This window comes from Primulina huaijiensis, chromosome 18, assembly GCF_012295235.1.
Source record: "Primulina huaijiensis isolate GDHJ02 chromosome 18, ASM1229523v2, whole genome shotgun sequence".
NCBI classification, from domain to species: domain Eukaryota; kingdom Viridiplantae; phylum Streptophyta; class Magnoliopsida; order Lamiales; family Gesneriaceae; genus Primulina; species Primulina huaijiensis.
In genome coordinates this window covers 15,983,938-15,992,948 of record NC_133323.1, presented here as the reverse complement: position 1 = coordinate 15,992,948, position 9,011 = coordinate 15,983,938, and the positions used below count along the sequence as shown (strand labels likewise).

At 35.2% G+C, this 9,011-nt stretch overlaps 1 long non-coding RNA gene across 1 annotated transcript; it reads right to left on the bottom strand.

Annotated features, from left to right (window-relative positions):
- Window positions 1–2,931: 2,931 nt before the first annotated feature.
- Window positions 2,932–5,152, bottom strand: LOC140965149 (uncharacterized). Its single transcript, XR_012172980.1, has 3 exons — window positions 4,687–5,152; window positions 3,755–4,595; window positions 2,932–3,656 (listed from the first exon to the last, which is right to left on the bottom strand). It is a non-coding gene; the product is annotated as an uncharacterized lncRNA (long non-coding RNA).
- Between the last annotated feature and the right edge of the window lie 3,859 nt (window positions 5,153–9,011).

Sequence of the window (9,011 nt, the reverse complement as noted above, 5' to 3'; positions counted from 1 at the left end):
ATACAACAACAGTTTCCAAGCATTTATTGGTATGGCTCCCTATGAGGCATTGTACGGAAGAAAGTGCAGATCGCCNTAGTATGGCTCCCTATGAGGCATTGTACGGAAGAAAGTGCAGATCGCCGATTCATTGGGATGAAGTCGAAGAGAGAGCAGAACTTGGGCCATAGATAGTTCAGCAGACTACAGATGTGGTGGTCAAGATTCGAGACAGAATGAAGACCTTCCAGAGCCGTCAGAAGAGCTATGCTGATAGGAGAAGGAGAGATCTCGAGTTTGCCGTGGGTGATCTCGTTTTTGTGAAGATAGCACCTATGAAGGGTGTTATGAGGTTTGGGAAAAGAGGCAAGTTGAGTCCGAGGTTTATTGGACCGTTCGAGATTCTTGACAGAGTTGGGACACTAGCGTATCGTGTTGCCCTTCCGCCGAATCTGGCCGGGGTACACAATGTGTTCCACGTCTCGATGCTGAGGAAGTACCTAGCGAATCCTTCGCATGTGCTAAGCTACGAGCCGTTGCAGTTTGCTCTAGACCTGTCTTACGAGGAAAGACCTGTTCAAATCCTAGACTGACAGGAGCGTAGGCTTCGGAACAAGGTGACCCAACTAGTCAAAGTCAGGTGGCTAAATCAATCAGTGGAGGAGGCCACTTGGGAGACCGAAGCTGATATAAGAAGTCGCTATCCAGAGTTGTTTGGTAAGATTTAATTTCGAGGACGAAATTTTTATAAGTGGGGGAGGAACTGTAGTGCCCAAAATCAGTACACGTAAATTCCATACAATTTTCTAAAGTTGAGGTGTCATATATATCTTTTGTCAAAAATTGTAGGCAATGGCCGTCGTCATTTCCTACATGTTTTTTTCTTTCTTTGATATGAACCAATTTTCTTACCATTTCTTAATTCAAAATTCAGCTATATATTTCTAATAACTATAATTAAGAATTATGATTTTACGAACAGACAAAGGAAATTTACAGCCATATATCAAAGACATCCTTTATGCATGCCAAATTATCTTTCGACAAAAGTCACATTTCTATAATTGCTCGTAACTTTGCGGCCTTGAAATTGGTCCAGAGTTCAGACTAAAAAAGGATAATGTAATAGTCATTTCGCTCCTTTTACATAGGATTCCTTCTCTTTTTTGTAGAAGGATCGAATTGGATCCGAAGAACATGGGTACATTCCTCATAAATTATGCCAAAGGCCGAGTTTCCTCCTTGATTTCACCATTCCAATAAGTGCCACGATCAGGGTCAGCATAGTAGAATGAAGGGAACGACCTTAATGTTGTGTTGGCAAAGCGATTATTCTAAACTATATATAGTCCAGTTTTTATATTTAGTATTTTTTTAAAATTTTTTACTATTATAATTTTGTTAATTAAGTCTTTGATAACGTGCAACCATTTTTTTTAATGAATTGAATATGTGAAAAATAGGAAGTTTTTTTTTCTAATGACTTTTTAACATATGTGAAAAAGAAAACAATCCTATATTTTTGGGATGAATGGAATATAATTTTCGAAATAAGATTTTTTCCATATATTATTTACTTATTATTAAGACATAACAATTTAAAAATGTTAAATCTAAGACTTCGAATAATGTAGGTTTTAAAAATTAATAAAACAATAAACAAGAAGAGTAAAGGATACGAACATATAATTTTCAATATCACTAATTATTTCAACAATTTTCTCTTTTAGTAGAAATTATATTCTCTTCTACATATTTATCTATATATCTTTTCGTTAAAAATTATTATAAAAATAATTCTATTTGGCATATTTATGCATGTGCATCTTATGTGATTCTCTGGTTATTTGTCAAGATATATATACACAAAAACTCATGTGAGATGGTCTCACAGGTTAATTTTGTGAGACGAATATTCTATTTGGGTCACATCTAAAAAAATATTATTTTTTTTATGTCAAAAGTAATAATTTTTACAGTAAATATGAGCATGGTTGACTCGTCTCACGAATAAAGAACCGTGAGACCGTCTCCCAAAAGACCTACTCATATATATAATAACTTCAACTCTCGATACCAAAAAAAAAAAACTTTATAATAATTAACTAAACTTGGCATCTTGGTTTCCTTTGATAATTGATTTCTTTAATAAGAAATTAAATTCTAATAATAAAAGCATCAAACATTAAATAAATTAGTTCACTTTTCAAAAAGAAAAATTAATGAAATATTATACATCGTGTATATTTCAGTTGCTCATTATAAAAGAAATTTTATTTATTGCATATGAGGAAGTGTGAGCATATTTGCTTTGTGGAAACATTTTTGAGTTGATTGATAATTGTTATTTCTTCTTGATCATCGATTCATTCTCCATTTTATCTTTTGGTAGTTATTCCATCATCTTAGATCTTTTTTTTGTTAAAATTTGTAAATCAAATTATTTACGAGTAAAAATCCAAATATAAAATACTCCAGGCATATTTAGACGATACAGAATACAAAACAGATGAACTAGCAAACTAGGTCATCATAATATATGTCATGTAGATATAGCATATGCAGAATACAAACATATATAATTCGATTTAAAAAATAAAATATCATGGAAGTACAACGAAATGTTTTTTTTATATATTATTCGAGCGTTTTTTAGATCGTTATCATGAAGACTTTTCGCGGACTCCGTCCCATAAGCACCTAGAGACGGAGCAACCTAAAACAGAGATGATCAACAGACTCATCCGCAACATCATAGAGTACACAACGTCTTTCCAAAATGGAAGTTAATCTTCACAATATAAGATGTGAATCAATGTGACCGTATAAGCAATTAAACAATATTTATCAAACACCTTCAATATCACAAAATATAATGAATCTAACATATGAATAATTCCTATTATTGATGTTTACAATAATCAAAGCAAGCAAAAATTCGGAAGAAGCAGACAATTCATCAAACTGAAGATAAAAATTTAATTTCTAACCTACCGATATTAACAAACCAGTAAGAGTAAACAAATATTTTTTTTAATAAATAAAAATTATGAAACAATTGTAAGATCAAACAATAAAACATGTAGAATTGAACAAGGGAGTCGCGCGGGAACGCATAGCCTCTAAACTGTTTCCTCCTTCCTTATTTCCATTAACTAGGGATTCTAATGAGTCGAGTTTGGGTAGGATCCTATATCCTCCGTCTCCATCCTAATCTATTATATTAATTCTTACTTTTCGCTTTTCCCGGCTATGATCCTTTCTTCCATTGAATGCACGACGTCTTCTTCAGTCAGTGAGGCCCTTTTCAAAGCTCTATCATTAAGTTGCTTCAGAACCAATATAAGGTGAAAAATAAGGGCGATAAAAAGGTAAGAGTGTGTAACTCGAATTGGAGAGTGATCGGAGAACATCAAAGACTTCTTTCACATTTTCCTCTAAATCGACCAAGGACTTCATTGTTGATAATTGTTGTTGCTTCTGATGTTTCTTCTGGAATATATTAAAGGAAAAAAATTAACTTTTATATGAAGCATGTGGACACAGGCATGCTCATGAAAATAGATTGCATTGTCAATTACAAATCCCCGCCTTGAGCATGTTCACTGAGCTATATTCATGAATCTCAAAGCTTCTTGAAGAGATGAATTTAATATGGTCCGCTTCTAGCAAAGTCTCTGAAAATTTTTTTAAACAAAACCATCAAACTGTTAAAAGGAAACAATAATATAATCTTGCATTGAATGGATATCTGCATGTTATGTTTTTATTTTACAATCATGGGAAGATCAACCATAAATCTTGGTGTGCATAGAGAAAAATGCATTAAACTAAGAACATTGGAAAGTCAGATAATGTGACGCTCGGGTTCGAAGAAGGCAGGGACCGATCGTCGATATCATGAGGTTACACGGACAATGAGCGGCTCCTGACAGGGTTCTAAGCGAAATGAACATGAATGAACCGATCTTTCAATGGAATGAGTATGATTCCAAAACTGATCAGGTATGAGACTGTGTAGTTGAAGAGTGCTTAAAAGATTTGATAGGTACTACTCATGTCAAGAATGTGCATATTTTTTCGGGAGCTCATCACATAAGAACTCCAAAGTTAACGTGCTTGACTTGAGTAAATTCTGGAATGAGTGACCCCTAGAGAAGTTTCGTATGGTGCATGTGAGTAAGGACATAAGCAAGCTGGAAAAACTCATCTTGGTACAGTAGGAACAATCGTCGAATCTGGGGAGTTACAGACTATGTCACGAGCACCAATATATTTAAAGATGAAAATCATAAACAACAATTGTTGGACGAAGAAATTACCATTCAAAGAACTGAAGTAACCAACACACACAAGCTCTTCAGCTGTGATAGATTGAGTGATATGGACCATAAAAAAAAAAACGAACACAAAGACAGACTCGAGCCCTGAGGCACCCATTTAAAACTCAAATGTCCAATAGCAAACATGATTCAATGGACATTCTATGGAAGAGAGAATTGCCCACCTGATAAAAATAGAAAATAGCTTCGAGAAATTGAATAACTAACAGGGGAACGATAATGAGTTCCCAACAAGAAATGTCGCAGTGCAAGAGGATGGTGTAACTCGGTAACCTACAAAAGAATATTTTATCAAAAATAGCCATGAGCATATATGCATGTCCAAAGGAATCGAATGGAAGATAACATTCTTAATATCTTTTACCTCATGTATGGTGAAGAAGTTTGCAAGTGATATAGACATTTTCTCATCATTCGTCGTGACAAAACCATTATGTATCTAATAACTAACTTTCATTTCGGAGAAAGCCGGACAACTTTGAGCAATCTCATTTTCATGATGAGGGAAGATCAATGTGCTATCCAGGTCTCCCAGGACCCCAGGAGATTTCTCATTTTCATGATGAGGGAAGATCAATGTGCTATCAAATGTATGTGTCAAGTATTGAGCACTCATGGCACTGTATTCAATGTGCTATCCAGGTCTCCCAGGACCCCAGGGGATTTCAAAGAATGGCTCGCTGGGATTTGAGGCCTGACAAAAAAAAAATGAACTTCTTCATTCAAGAGTACGAGGGCCAGATAACTATGTCAGTCCAATGGTTGCAGAAGTTTTCACCTTCCATAAAGCAAATCAGCAGGATTCCGCTTTCTCTCATCAACAGCAACTCGCTGCCCAGCGCTGTTATCTTCCACTACAAAAAAAACGGTTGGATTAGCGACGGTTATAGGATAAACCGTCGCTATTATAGTGACAGTTTTTGTTAAATCGACTATGTAACGACCTCTAAATTCATACTTGAAAATTTGCGGAAAAATTTAAAATTTTCTCTTTAACTAATTAAAATGCCTCATTCCTAAATAAACTAATAAATAAAGTTTGATATTCAAAATAGCAGCGGAAGTAAATGTTTGTTTGCAAAATAATAATTAAAAATAATCCAATCAACGGGAAAATGTTTGAGCCTAAAAATAGTAAATGCTGAAAATGAGATCCTCGGATTCCACTACTGCCGACCCTCGATGGCTCACTGGTCCCCGCCCTCGGTCCCGAACTCATCAGTACCTACAACAATCAAGTCTAGTGAGTCTAAATACTCAGCATGCATATATCGTAAATAACAAGTAATAATAATAAAATCGCATGCGAAAGAAAATATCATGTCATGACTAATTGTAATGCGTGCATCACTGAACTGAAATCGTATCATGAATAATTAATATTACGTGCATAACTGAACTGAACTGAAATGAAAGTAGTAAGTGAAATGTTTGCCTCGTAGAGCCCTGTAATGAAATAGCTAGTAATAATTTTCTGGTGAGATTATGGTCTACGCAAGTGGCCCCTGAACTGAACTGAACGGTAACTAACGACCGAGACCGGTAACTGACGACCGGGTGAAATACTAATCGTCTGATCAGACTAATGCCACAGTATACTGGGTGGTACAAAACTGAACTGACCAGTAACTGACGACCGGGTGAAGTAATAATCCCATGATAGTAAAGTGATCACAATCAATATCGCATAAATCTCAAAATGAATATTTTGCACGTAATATAATTAAAGAACATCATTAAATATCATGTAAAAATTTTACTGATTGGGTTGGATCGCTCCCAGGCTCGCTGCGACTAAAATCTAACATGAAACATATGCAAATGATTTATAGTGACCAAGCTTTGTAATTGACTCCAAAAATGAGACATTTACGCCCAACTAACTTAGTATTTAATCATGACTCCGTGCCAACCCGAACCATCACCGAACCATCATTTAGTCATGATTAAAATACATCTAAAATGATGAAATAATGCTCCTAAAATGGTACAAGTCGAAATCTTGGTGAATGGAGGCCAAAACATGAAACGCTCTTTCGAGAGTCACTTTGGCACATTGCACCGTAAACTCTCGCACGACTTCTAAAATGATCCGAATCACAAACGGCCAAAAACACGACCTTTCTTACTCAATGAGGCGCTGTCTAGTCCAAGACCATAGGCTAAAAGCCAACTAAGAACTCGAACGAGCCTCTGAACCGAAGCATCAAGCTGCTGTCCAGAAAATGCAGCAGCCATTGTTGGGTTACCATGCTTCGTTTTCGAGACTATTGGTCATTGGGGGCTTGAACAACCGACCAGAGCCTCTTACCAACATCCTAAGGTATGGTTTAAACCATGGCTAAGGTCCCTAGGCCAACCACAATCCCACCCAACACCTACGACAAATATGAAGTTCCACCTGAGACGCCATTGAGCACGCGTGGGGGTGTTGTTTATTTTGCTGTCAAATGAAGGATCCAATGTCTATGAGGTTAACCATGGTCCATGAGAGACATGCTAAGGTGCTGCATGCATCATGGTTAAGGGCTAGAAGCCAATCACAACCCACTTGACACCAAAAATTCGAAACCCAACTCACACAACCAAAACCAGAAATTTAAAACCGAAGGGCCACTTGTCTTGTTTATTTTAAAAACCAATGGGGACGTGAACCAAGCCATGAAAGGGCATCTTGGTCACGTCCTAGACATGTCAAGGAAGGGTCCCAACCATGGTTACAGGCCTAAAAGCCAACCAAGATTCGAACCTCCTTGAACCATCCAAAAACAGAATTTTCGAAACTCAACAATTGCAACATGAAGTGTTGCTGTCAAATCTCTTCCTCCAGCGTGTAGGGGATGGTACCAATGGACTATCACGACCCTAACATGTCCTAGTACATGTCTAGATGCAGCCTCGAGCCCCTGGAATCGAGCCAACCACCTGAAACCACAAAACCAACAAAAACGTGAAGCATGAAGGGAAAAAATCTGTGCAGAATTTTTCTTGAAAGTTGCTGTCCAAATTCGGTTTTGCCATGGAAATCATGATCATGTTATGTGTAAAAAAATGTTATTATGACTTGATTGAAGAGAAAAGAAGGACATATACATGCCTGAAATTTGTTTGAATAAGAAAACAAACATTTCGACGGCACGGCGCGGAGGAGACGGAGTGATTTTCTTTCTTGTTTCTTGGTTGAAGGCTCACGATTTTCTTGCTGAAAATCTTCAGAATTTTCGAATGGTGAGGGAGAAAATGGCTAGGGAAATAAGGGAAGTCTACTAATTAATTGGAGAGTTTGAATGGCAATTAAAATCTTTCTATCCTTGAGTTTGAGAGATAAGGAAATGGGGTGTGATATCAAGGGATTTGAGAGGGTATGGGAGAGGTGTTGGCCGAATTTTAGTCTACCAAATCATGGGAGAATATTGTTTAATTGATAATTAGTGGAGATTAAAAAGAAGGGGATTATCTACCAAATAAAGAGTATGGAGATGAATCAAGGTGGTGAGTTGGCAATCAATATTAAATCTCAACAAGAGTGGCCGATTTTATCTAAGTAAATGAAGTGGGAAAATATTTCTTAATTATTGAATTTTAAATCTTTATTGTTTTATCTACCCATTAAATATTTTAGTGAATTAATAAATTACTTTAGGATAGACATTATTTTGTATGCATGGCTAAATCTTTAAATTAAATTGCTAACATGTTAAGTTATAATTTATTAAATAAAATAAACCTAGATTAACTTATCTCAATTGGTTACATATTTTATTTTAGGCTTTTAATTAAATTATCGGACATAAAAGAATTTATTTACTTCTTATCTCAAATTAATTAATTAAATTCTTAAACTTTCTTTTTTATAAAAATAAATTATTATTTATCTTAAATAAATTCTAGGAATGTTTTCTAAATATTAAATTTTATCTCTTTACTCCAACTCCAGTCCGGCCTCACTTATTTAACTGAAAAGATAGTAATTAAACTACTGCATGAAATAAATAATTTAAAGAAAAGAATTTAAATACTCATGAAATAAAATCATTTTAAATTTAAATACTGGAATTATGCATGGCTTATACGTAGAAAAATTTACGGGTTCTACAGACTAGCTCCCTCGGGGGCCTTCTCCCATAGACGGGCTCTTTTTGGGGGCTTTTCCCATAAATGGGCTCCCTATGGGCCTTCTCCCGTAAATATGGATTTTCAGAATCTAAGCCATGAAAATTTGGTAAAAGTTGAATAATTTGAGGTTTAAAGTTGAAATTAGATGCATCAGGAGGAAAAACTAAACAAGATCGAGCACTAGTTCTAATAGGGTTCATATGGTGCCTAAGTGTTCTTAATTGATCATGTTCTTGATTATTATTATTATTTTTATTGTTATCATTATCTTGATTATTTGAATTATCATCCATGTTGAAATTATTTTCAGATACTCGAATAAGTCTACCACTTTTTTTTCGACTCCAATTACTCATACAAAAAAAAAACAATACTTATAAATAAAACATAATTAACAAATATAAACTTAATTTATACCTCTCCGGCAACGGCGCCAAAAACTTGCTACTACTTAAATTATAATTCACCCAAGTGTAGGTTGTCTGCAAGTAATATATTTCGTAAATACGAGATCGATCCACAGAGAGGTTATTTTAAGTTTAAATTTATTAATTTATAGATTACCAAATGCAA